Consider the following 12674-nt stretch of genomic DNA (forward strand, 5'->3'; position numbering starts at 1 on the left):
TTCCTATTAGGTAAGCACCTCAAAGAACATGGATAAATTGAAAATCCTTGTCAAAGAGTAAGAACGAAAACCCTAGAAATAAAAAGAAAAGAATGATGAAGATACTACCATATGAAAAAATGGGTTAAGTTCTTGTTGTCGCAATTTAGATGAACAAGAATTGAAGAGACACGTCTCTAATTCAAGACGAATGCACTGATAAGAGACTAAACATGGATAAAGTGTTTTGTGAATAGGAATAAGCTCTTTGGATCATCCAACAAATGAGCTATTTGGATCATCAAACGAACAAATGTTGACCTGAGATCATGAGCAATTACAACCATCAAAATTTTAGGTTGAAGCCTGACTTGGGAGTGAAATAATAGAGCCCACAGTCATGAAAGAAAAAAGAAGCATGTACACATAGTGGCCTTGCGATACACCCCAACAAAGGCAAGTGATAGGAACAGAAGTAGATAATAAGCTATTTAAAAGCGGGAAACCTAATTGGGTTCGCGCTAACTTCTAATTTGTGGGGTCGGTTTTTTGGGAATTCAATAGCGGTCAAGACGGCTGCTATATGTAAATGTTAATATCGCTCCTATCGCAACACCTTTAGCAGCATTTTTTCGGGACCGCTACTAAAAGTCAACCACTACACACTTGTCATCTGACAAATCATATACACACTCGTCATCTGACAAATTAGTAAAATTTGTTGTGGAAAGGAAGCCTCCACATGTCGTGACTGCACATACAATCACTTGATGAAAAACCATGTGACAAAAAAAAGATGAAACTGTTGGTTCTCTAAAGAAAAGCAAAAGTAAGAAGAAAACGGGAGCAAATATATGCATGTATATATGCATTACTTGCATACAACATTCAGCCACATATCATAATTTCACATACAATCTCTTGATGAAACTCCCTACACATGCATGTATGCATTACTTGCATACATTATACGCATGTGCATTACTTGTATGCATGTATGCTTTACTCTACAGATTATTTATCACTCTACACACTCATGCATGTATGCATTACTCCCTTTAAGAAAGAGAACCGGAAAAGTAGCATTACTGGATAAAGTTATTTATCCCTCTACATCACATTGATAGAGAGACACTCACCATCACTAAAAGGGCAATTAGGAACTCTAATCATCTTCACCCTCAAATTGCTCTCTAAATATACCGAGTGTGAGTTCATATAATACAAAATAAAGAATATAAAAGCAAAAATCTGCTTACCAAAAAAAAAAAAAAAAACACAAATCAGCCACAAACTGAGGTCTCATAAAAACCATTTAATAGAAATACATAAATCAGATTAATAAAAGAAAAAGAAGGAAAAGAGGGAAAAAAACAGCAAAGTGAAGATTTGAGTCAATCCACAAAAAAAATGCACTAATTATAATTTGTATGTGTGGACCCCGATCCGAGAGAGAGGCGGGGAACGGGCCCCACACTAAGTCTCAGGATCATCCACGTGAATGGAGAGCTCTACCAAGGAACTCTCGAAAGAAGTGCCTCTCACAGCATGAGTGGCGATATGAAAGGTGAGATACCTCTCGATTCGGGGACTAGCCCAGATTCGAGGCGTACCTTAAACAAAGAAGAGTCGCCATCCAAGGAAAAGGCAAATGGGCCCTGGATCCCATACTATGCTCTGTTGCAACGGATAACCAGAGATGTAAAATAAGGTTCGTGCCTGGTTACGAATTCGGAAGGTCTAAAGAGCACCTCATCCGCCCAAGTGCAAACACCTGGTCTCTTATGCCATTTACTTAATAATTTTGAAGAGCTTTGGGCGAAAATCATATGGAATGGGAATGAATATCTCCGAGAAGACGTCTATCTAATCATGCATGTCTCGGAGATGAAATCAAAGGCACACAAGATAAAATAAAAAGAAACATGTGTCACCTAAGCATAGCTAGGTTATAAGTGACATGCCTAATGGGTGTCTAAGTTCTGATGAACAAACACATGCACGACACACCAAAAAGTATAAGGTCTGCGCAATAAAGTAAGAAAACACTGCAAAACATAGAAAAATGACTCGATACTATACAACCCTAAGACTCTAATCTATACCTAGGCCCGAGTCTTTAGATGATCTGATGTTCATCCAAAGAAGCCTACGTATCCCCGCCTCCACGAGAATCAAGGCAACGTAGTTCTTCGCACCTATTCTAAGCTATGATGCCTAAGACATCTAGACCTCTATCCTAGACTCGATCTAAAAGACCGGACTAGTTCTTAAAGCTTCTTATGTGATTATTTAAATTCCAATGGATTGTAGATTTTAGGACACCCTATATGCCTTAACTAAATGCAGGTTAGCCCTAAGCTAATGCAGGTGGTTCCTATAATCTATGTGTAGCTAGGCTGTATATCCTAAGGAAAACAGTAGGATCTATCGCATCTTAGACCTAGTCATCAATTGGCGATGTGGATCGCCAACTGACCGGACGGAGGCGCTCCTATAACTCTAGGACAAACTCCTAACTCTAACACAAACACAAACAAACCACACAACACATCAAAGACAAATTCAAAACTCTAAAACTCTTTATCTAGGACAAACTACTAACTCTAGAGGAAGATCTTGTTGAAAACAAGGTTTTGAAGATTTTTGGTATTTTTTCTTAAAATGGGTAAATGATTTATTTACTAAGGTTTGGCTGGACCTGAGATAAGAATCTCAAGCTGCACTACGTACCTCGTGGAAGAGGATCAAGCCAACGTAGTTCGAAACAGATTTCCTAACTACTCCTAATGACTCAAGATTTTTGAGATTTTTGGTTTTTCAGATGTTTTTGTTGTTTTTAAGTGTTTTTGACTCAAGGGAGACAAATCCTATCATCATAAGGGGAAGACAGACTCCTGATATCCCGCAAAGGTTGGACAGCATCCTATGCTTTGCGGAGGGAAAATGAACAGAATAACAACTCTGCAAGGGTTGGACAGCATCCTATACCTTACGAGAGCGGATAGAAAAAACACAAGATTTGATGAGAGGTTGGATAAAATCCTAACCCCTATGATGATAGGACTGACTCCTGAAAGAAAAACAGACTCTCTAGCTAAGGACAGACTCCTAGGCTAAGGACTGACTCTGAAAATAGGATTCTTAAGAAGGAGGTGCTAATGAGACAAAGCCTGTCTCCTAAAAGAAAAAGAGATAAAGAAGGGTGCTAGTGAGACTATCAAGCTGAGATAAAACTCACAAGTAATAAGGGAATACCTTGTGCATATTTAGCAAAGGTAAAACATCCAGCCGGGCCGGACAACTACCTAGCCCTAGGGTGCAACAAATGTGCAACCAGATACCCATATAGGATAGGGGTATGAAGCCAAGCCGAGTAGGATGTTCTCCCAAAACCAAATGATACACAAAGAGGAGGTTTAGCAAGAAAATGAGACTAGGTAAGTCTCTTAGACACAGAGGTAGGATAGAGAAAAATATTAACAAGGAAAAAAAAAAGACTTTGTGCATATTTGGCAAAGGTAAAACACCCAGCCGGGCCGGACAGCTACCTAGCCCTAGGGTGCAACAAATGTGCAACCAGATACCCATATAGGATAGGGGTATGAAGCCAAGCCGAGTAGGGTGTTCTCCCAAAACCAAACGACGCACAAAGAGGAGGGTTAGTAAGAGAATGAGACTAGGCAAGTCTCCTATATACAAAGGAGAGGTATGCAACTTGGACTGAGCAAGTCCCCTAAGGATGGGCTTGGGCTAGCGCCTTCATCGCCCTTGCAACGAGAGGGAATTCTAATATCTAAAGAATCTTAACAGAAATCTATAAGACTGTGTTAGTCTATCAAAAAGAGAAGAAAATGCTATCAGATAATCGCAAATTTTATTCTAAAAATAAATTAATTGCCAAGCAAAGAAAAATATACAATCTAATAGCAATCATAAAATGATAAATAACATTAATTAGTCCAGACCAGCCGCTGGATAGCCTAATAAAGTAAAAGAAAATAATATCAAACACTTCTATGCCCAACCACAAACACCACCCCAATATGGGGATGAAATCAGATGATGCTAAAGTAATCATCTGATATCATAATACACATGATAATATTTCCACATCCCGCCTTGAAATCAGACAGTACTCATGTCGATAACATCGAATAGAGTAGTCATCTGATTTCCTTCTTCCTATTTAACAATTTATTTAAATAAAAAGAATGAGTATAATAAGCTTCGAGATAAACTCACCTGAACAATCCATTTATTATTGAATTTTAAGGTGTCCAAGAAGATTGTATATAATATTTTAAAATGATCAAATGAGACAATGATATAAAATAAAGACTGCAGGAAGATCTCGTTAATATAAAATGAACTATCATAAACATTAAAATAATAAGATATCAGCAGTCTATACTTTTCTTAAAGAAATGACATCATCTCAGCTTAAAATATTATCAATGACAAGTCTCTTTTAAAACATTTGAACAAGCATGAATTATTACCTAAGAATTTAACCACTTATAAAGGTGGCAACTATGTGCAATAATGGGCATCAAACAATGAACTACAATGAACATCAACTATGTGCTAGTGAAAAGAACCAATAGACAGCTTGTTTATACAAAATAATGGGCAGCAATTTATACAAGATAATGAGCAGCAAGCGGTGAATAAAAATGGACAACAGCTTTGTGCTTATGAACCAAATCTATGGGCAGCAGTTATACACAAAATGAACAGCAAGTAGTAAGCAAAAAATGGACAATATCTATGTGCTTGTGAACCGAATCTATGGGCAGCAGTTATACACCAAATGGACAGCAGATAGTGAGCAAAAAATGGACAATATCTATGTGCTCGTGAACCGAATCTATGGGCAGCAGTTATACACAAAATGGACAGCAGATAGTGAGCAAAAAATGGACAATATCTATGTGCTTGTGAACCGAATCTATGGGCAGCAGTTTATGCAAAATAAGAGGCTTGGGCTATCGCCTTCATCGCCCTGGCGATGAATGGAAGAAATTAACTTCGCACAAATTATGAGAACGTTAATACTGATGGCATTTTGGACACATTCATATATACTAGTAGTGAAAACCGAGACCCACTTTTAAAGTTGAAGCTAACCCATTCTCATTCTCACCATCCAACAATCATCATAATCATTTGATTGTAAACAAAATCTAATCAATGCGAAAAATAAAATAAAATAATGGATTCCAAACAACATGAATTAAGTAGTAGAAAGAGATACAAGCACAAACATGCACTCTCAGCAATGGTGAAGGGATCTGTCATTGAAGTGATAAGGGTAAGCTAGGAATGTCCCATAAGAATGTCGACTGTGTTAATGAAATAAACATGCATATGAGCTGCCCACAAGAACTGATGAGTGCCAAATTATATAACAATGCTTTTCACAAGGGAGTAGTGTAAGTATCTACCTATAGTACCACTTTAGGACAGTTGCATCACCACAAATGAGGCTGCTATGGTCACTATTCTATTCCAAACAATAAAATGAGGGCTGCCAATATCCTAGTGTAAGGACTGTTAATATTAAAAAGAGCGTAAATACCAAAGGGGCAAGAGAGTTGTACATATCAAAATGGTGATGGCTGCAAATATCAAAGATGAGATGGTGGCAAATATCAAAGAGGATGAGGGGCTGCAAATATCAAAGAGGATGAGGGGCTGCAAATATCAAAGGTGAGATGGCTGCCATATCAAATAGGGTATGAGGGCTGTGCATAGCAAATGGAATGGGGCTGTGCATATCAAATGGGACATGAGGGCTGTCCATATCAATTGGGATGAGGGCTGTCCATATCAAATAGGGTATGAAGGCTGTGCATAGCAAATGGAATGGGGCTGAAATTATCAAATGGGACATGAGGGCTGTACATATCAAATGGAATGGGGCTGAAATTATCAAATGGGATGGGGCTGAAATTATCAAATGGGATGAGGCTGTATATATCAAATGGGACATGATGGCTGTACATGTTAAATGGAATGGGGCTGAAATTATCAAATGGGATGTGAGGGTCGTACATATTAAATGGAATGGGGCTGAAATTATCAAATGGGATGTGAGGGCTGCCAATTGTGTAATTACACATAAATAAATATCAATTAACAAATGAGCTTAGAATGCACAGCCTTATCAACAGTATTTGAAATAAATATTAATTACTCTCAATCACAGTCACTTGGCCCTAAAAAAAAAACATTTTTCTTAATAACTTTCAATCAAGGAGGAATGAAAACCGGAGAATGCTCTTACCAAAATGTAAGTAGTCTCAATGCCCAGCCAAAAGCAAATACGTACAATGCACGACATCACGGCAAAACAATTATATGGACAAACATACATGGCAATTAAACTCCATGTGGATAAAATAAAAATAATAAAAAAATAATGATTCAAGTCAAAACCAATTATTTGGAATTCAATTGATTGCATCATTCAAGTATCTCCGGAATAGCAGCTCTGTATATTTCATCTACACAAATGAGTTCCGATTTCAAATAATGTATCTTTGCATTTTGATGAGAAGAAAATAGTGGAAATAAATTAACAATGTAAGAATTGAGAAGGAAAACTAAAGAAATTAGAGGTGGGGCTTTGAATTCTTTAGGTCTGTTAGGAGATGTTAGGATGTAGGGGGTATTCATATTATGAAAGGACATCTATCAAAATTAAATGATTAAACAGGAAACCACAACAGCTCAAATGTCAATCCCCTGTTTCTGTTCTCCAAGACTAATATTTTTTTTTTTACAACTACAATCTAAAAATTTATACAAATTTGTCTTGTCCGCTTACCACTATACCAACAGACAACAACAATCATTTTTATTTTATTTTTTTACACAAATTAGTAAAAACGACACTATGGAAAACTGATAGAAATCATGAAGCAGTCAAATATAATTATACATGTTAGTATCATTTATAGAACCTATATATTAATAAAATAAACTTTAAACCATAGATCATTTCGACCAATATCATGATGAACAACATCAAGTACCCTTCTTAAGACCTACTTTTCATCAATAGAATTTTCATTTTTTTCTTTTTAGGATCATGCATCAAAACTGCTACAGCAAAGTCTCTGTGTAAATTTGGGGAATAACATAACTAATGTAAAAGAAGACTGGAAATGGATATCATATATGTGATCTACATATAGTACTTAAACTCCTTCAAGATAGAGGAATCGGCCTATTTTTTTTTACCTTTTGAAACAGAAATGTATTAAAGACAGATGATGTAACTGAACTGAGTATTTTCTCAAGTAAAATTATGCCTTAAGTTCAGATTTTAAGCCAAATCCTCAAGATAAATAAGCACTCAATTGACAGGAAGCAAAAAAACAGAGTGACGTAATCAAAACACATAGAACTCACAGAATGCTAGCTTTACATTATCTTATTAAACTCTACAAATATAAAAATATGATTGTTAAAAAGGATGAAATTTTTAGCTAGAATTGCAAGAAAAACTTATGTCGTTTTCATTCTATCCGAACCTATATAATCATAAGACACGATGCAAAAATAAAATAAAATAACTTTTATAAACCTGTAACTTCATACACAGCATTATTTAAGCCAGAATGCATTTTTTCTACTAAAAATATGAGCCTCATTCTAATCTTCACAAATCATTAAGGTCAAAAACAAAAATCTAAAAGAACAGAGAAAAGAATAAAAAATAAATAATAATTGAACATATACTTTATAGTTAAAATGACTTACCTGAGTTAAACCTCTCTTTTCTTTAAAAACTAAGGACAGATCTTCTTCTTTTTTCTAATTCCCTGCTCAAGCCTTTCAAAATCAATCAATGCTTCACAAAATCTTTGAATCGAATCTGAGCCTTGATCTGAGCCTTGATGTAAAATCCTGAAGTGAGATTTGCTTTTCCTCTTTTATAGATCTGAGCTTCTGGATGAGTAGATCTACAGTTTTGATGGATAGATCTAAGATTTCGAGGGACAGATCTAATGTTTTGAATATAAGAAAACAATGAATTTAAAGCAGAGATTGATCGGAGAAGAGGAAGGCAAGCTAGGGTTTGTAGCTGGATTAATGAAAGAGAAATGAAAATAACAGTAGTTAAGGTAATAAGGGAGGAAAAACCAGATGATCGGAGCTAAGCCGGAAAAAGAAGATCGGAGAAGATGACACAGAAGGTTAGGGATTTTAAGATCTAGATCTAAGATCGAAAAATAGAGAAACGGATGGAGAAGAAGGAGACCGGAGATTATGACCGGAGTCTTGCAGACGATTGATCGGAAAAACACCACCGGAGAAGAAGAATCAGAACGAAGAAGGTTTGAAATCTCAGATCTGCTTTCTCTCTCTCCCTGCGAATTTTTTTTTTTTTTTTTGTAATTCTGATTTTTTTTGTATATATAGAAAAATATATCTGTTGATAATGGCACTACTACTTGATGAAGCGCGCGGACTTTGATAGGCGCGCGAAATTGCGCGTCTTTTTCGGCCTAAATTGCATTTTCCAAAATAAATTCGCCCCCATCTCGGATAAATTCGCCCCCTTTTTCTGATTTACACAACGGTCTTTTCTCGGCTTGTTCGCAGGGCAAACGCACTCGGAATTCAATGAAATTTTGCAGGGGCCCTAGCGGAACCTTAAGCTAGCTCGGGGTGAAATCTGGGACCCTAGTTGATTGATTTGGTTGGGTTTTTGTTCAAACAAGGGAGGCTCAAGGTACGGCCAAAATGGGGTGTCTACAGATGCCCCTCTTTGGCAGAGCGTGCTTGTCACGTGAATGTCAAAGCCGAACAGACAAACCATTTTGGCCGACCCGAAAAAGAATCAAATTAAATTTTGATTTTTGAAAAAAAAATATACACCAGATAACATGGTGAAATAGCCTTTCACCAGACTATGACTCTGTAAACGCTGGTGAGATAACCTCTCTCCAACTCTTAACTCAGTACATATTGACGAGATAGCCTCTCTTGCAAAACATTAAAGGATAGATTTGATTATGAATGATCTTGAAACTTGGAGAGAAAATGAATCTGAATGCCGTGTGGAAACGGACTTTGAATGCCATGTGAAAATGGACTTGAATGCCATGTGAAAATGGACTTGAATGACCTTGGATGCCGTGTGAAAACGGACTTGGAATGACTTTGGATGCCGTGTGAAAACGGACTTTGAATGCCATGTGAAAATGGACTTGAATACTTTGAAAACATTTTTTTTTTTTAACTTTTAAAACTTTTCAAATGGTGAGAGAAATGACCAAACTCCAAATCGCGGAGCCATTGGCAAAAACATCTTTTAAAATCTTTCAAATGGTGAAAGAAATGACCAAACTCCAAATCGCGGGGCCATTGGCAAAAACATCTTTTAAAATCTTTCAAATGGTGAAAGAAATGACCAAACTCCAAATTACGGAGCCATTGGCGAAAACAGCTTTTAAAATCTTTCAAATGGTGAAAGAAAAAAACAAACTCCAAATCGCGGAGCCCTTGGCGGAAACAACTTTTAAAATCTTTCAAATGGTGAAAGAAATGACCAAACTCCAAATCGTGGAGCCATTGGCGAAAACATTTTTTTTTAAAATCTTTCAAATGGTGAAAGAAAAGACCAAACTCCAAATCGCGGAGCCATTGGCGAAAACAGCTTTTAAAATCTTTCAAATGGTGAAAGAAAAAAAAAACAAACTCCAAATCGCGGAGCCCTTGGCGGAAACAACTTTTAAAATCTTTCAAATGGTGAAAGAAATGACCAAACTCCAAATCGTGGAGCCATTGGCGAAAACATTTTTTAAAATCTTTCAAATGGTGAAAGAAAAGACCAAACTCCAAATCGCGGAGCCATTGGCGAAAACAACTTTTAAAATCTTTCAAATGGTGAAAGAAAAGACCAAACTCCAAATCACGGAGCAATTGGCGAAAACAACTTTTAAAATCTTTCAAATGGTGAAAGAAAAGACCAAACTCCAAATCGCGGAGCCACTGGCGGACATATATATATTTTTTTAAATGAAAGGAAAAATCATTGAAACGAATGAAGAAATGACCAACTTTGATCGATTTCACAAGGTAAATAAATCATTCTTTGCCAAGAATGATTGAAAATGCATGATCTTTGCTGAAGATAAAACTCAAGGAACTTGAAGAAAATTTCAGGTATTAACCCTTTTAAAATGATTGAAAAGCATTTTGCTGAAGGTTTGACAATTGCAGGAGCAAATTCTAAACTCCGCAAGGGATAAAATTTTCTGAAAACTTGATTTTAAAAGAAAACAATTTGATTGAAGAGACCGGCTCAAAGATTGTACTCAAGCTTCTCTGGTTTTCATTTGCTGAGAATAGCTATTCTAGTTATCATTACGCTTGATATCTTTTATGACGTAAGTCATAAAAGATGCCCCTAGTATGAAATACTTCCATAACAGATTCGTAAGAGAGCAAAACATAGGAAATGGTTAAAAATTTTCATTTCATTGAATATCTGAGGTTACAAAGCTTTCAGGTTTACAACAGGCTGTATCTGCCCGACAATTGCCTTTCAATTCTGACGATCTCTGCCATTTCATATGGGCTTGAAAGCCTGCCATATGGACTTGAGAATCAATCATCTTCTGAACTTCACTCTGCTGCGCATCACCCTTGAGGGGATACAAATTCATCATTTTTTCATCACCCCAGCCTTGGGAGGAATATTAACCACACAGGACTCTGGAATTTGACCTTGACTCAACATAGAAAAAGACTTGGACAACCAGCAAATGAGGACTTCGACGGGCACAATGACTTAAACTCTAAGAGAAACTGAATCTGCTTCTTAGTCTGATAAGTATTTTTAAAATGGTACAGTCTACCACTCTTAAAATCTTTTGAAAACCGTATTTAAAGGTGTTTCATTCCTTTTTCCGGTATTTCCATCATGGTTATTATTCCCTTGGATTGTTTAGTCTTAACCCCCTTAACCTTGAGAGTGTCAGAAGAATTTCTGTCGGTGCTTACTCAGACTTTGAAGTAGTGCTGCCGAAGAAATGAAAGTCTTGCTGACTTTCAGAGGTTCTGTCCTTTATGAAGTCACTGCCATGACCAAATTGCCTTTTCAGGTTTTCGATTTGGCGGACCGCATGCCTTAATTTTTGCCTAAGCCGTCCTTTCAGGTTTTCAGCTTAGCGGGCGAATGACCCTAACTTTTGCCTAGACCACCCTTGCGGGTTTTCAGTCTAGCGGGTCTAAGACTCCATTATTTTTTTTATTTTCTTTCTGTTTCTCTACAAACCTGGGCCTAAGTACACCAGAAGGACTTTTAGGTAGGCTTGGGTTCAAACAGGTTAACATTTGGTAAGTTTTCATGTATTTGACCGAATCTGGCCCTCCAGACTGCCTACGTATCCCCAAAGAAATGGGAATCAGGTCCGCGTAGTTCGCCCATTTGGGTTTCAAAAATTGTTTATTTTGTTCTTTCTTTCCTTCTCTTTTTTTTTTAAGGATTTGAAAGGTTTGAAGGATTTGACCGAACCCGAATTAATCAGGCTACCTACGTACACTGGAGAGAGGGATCAGGTCATGACGTAGTTCAGGTTATTATCTTTTATGACGCAAGTCATAAAAGATGCCCCTGGTTTGAGTTTATCAAAGAATGAAAGTGTTTTTTTTTTTTTATTTAGGCCCAAAGTGTTTGCAAATGTTTTTTTTTTGACTTTGAGGTTGTTGGCTTTTGAGCTCTGATCGATCAAAGACGGCCTCCTGGTGTATCTAAGCATAGTACTTTTTTAGTTGGTCCAGGTTTGTAGGTTCTGTTAATTTTTCTCCATTTTCATTGAGGAGTCTTACAGCTTTTCCAGGCAGGACTTCATCAACAATGTAAGGACCAGACCAATTTGGCCTGAACTTCCCTCTGGGATCAAACACCGGTGCCCTGTAAGACTTCAAGACGAGATCTCCTGATTTCAGGTCTCGGACCTTGACTTTCTTGTTAAAGGCTCTTTCAATTCTTCTCTGATACCCTTGGATGTGATACAAGGCTCTCAGCCTCTTTTCATCAATCATCTGCAATTCCTGATGTCTGGCTTTGGCCCACTCAGACTCTGGCAGATTCGCTTCCATCATAACTCTTAGAGACGGGATTCTCACTTCAACAGGGAGGACTGCTTCCATTCCATACACCAGAGAGTATGGAGTTACACCTGTAGAAGATCTGATCGATGTCCTGTAAGCCCATAAAGCAAAAGGAAGCTTGTTCGACCAGTCCTTATAAGTCTCGGTCATCTTACTGATTATGACCTTGATATTCTTATTTGCTGCCTCTACAGCCCCGTTTGTTTGCGGTCTGTAAGGAGATGACTTGTGATGCTTGATTTTAAACTCTTCGCACAGGTGCACTACCTCTTTCTTGAAATGAGATCCATTATCAGAGATCAATTCATGAGGTACTCCATATCTGCAAATGATATTCGCACGGATGAACTTCGCAACTGTATTGGAAGTTATGGAAGCATATGAAGCAGCTTCTATCCATTTCGTGAAATAATCAATGGCCACCAAGATGTACTCGTGCCCACTTGACGATTTGGGATAGACTTTGCCAATGATATCAATTCCCCATACTGAGAATGGCCATGGCGAGGTCATAGAATGCAGCTCTGACGGAGGCACATGAATAAGATTCGCATAGACTT

Source organism: Tasmannia lanceolata, unplaced genomic scaffold (assembly GCF_043159265.1).
Source record: "Tasmannia lanceolata isolate RefF3 unplaced genomic scaffold, GAP_Taslan_0.1 ptg000037l, whole genome shotgun sequence".
Classification (NCBI taxonomy): Eukaryota; Viridiplantae; Streptophyta; class Magnoliopsida; order Canellales; family Winteraceae; genus Tasmannia; species Tasmannia lanceolata.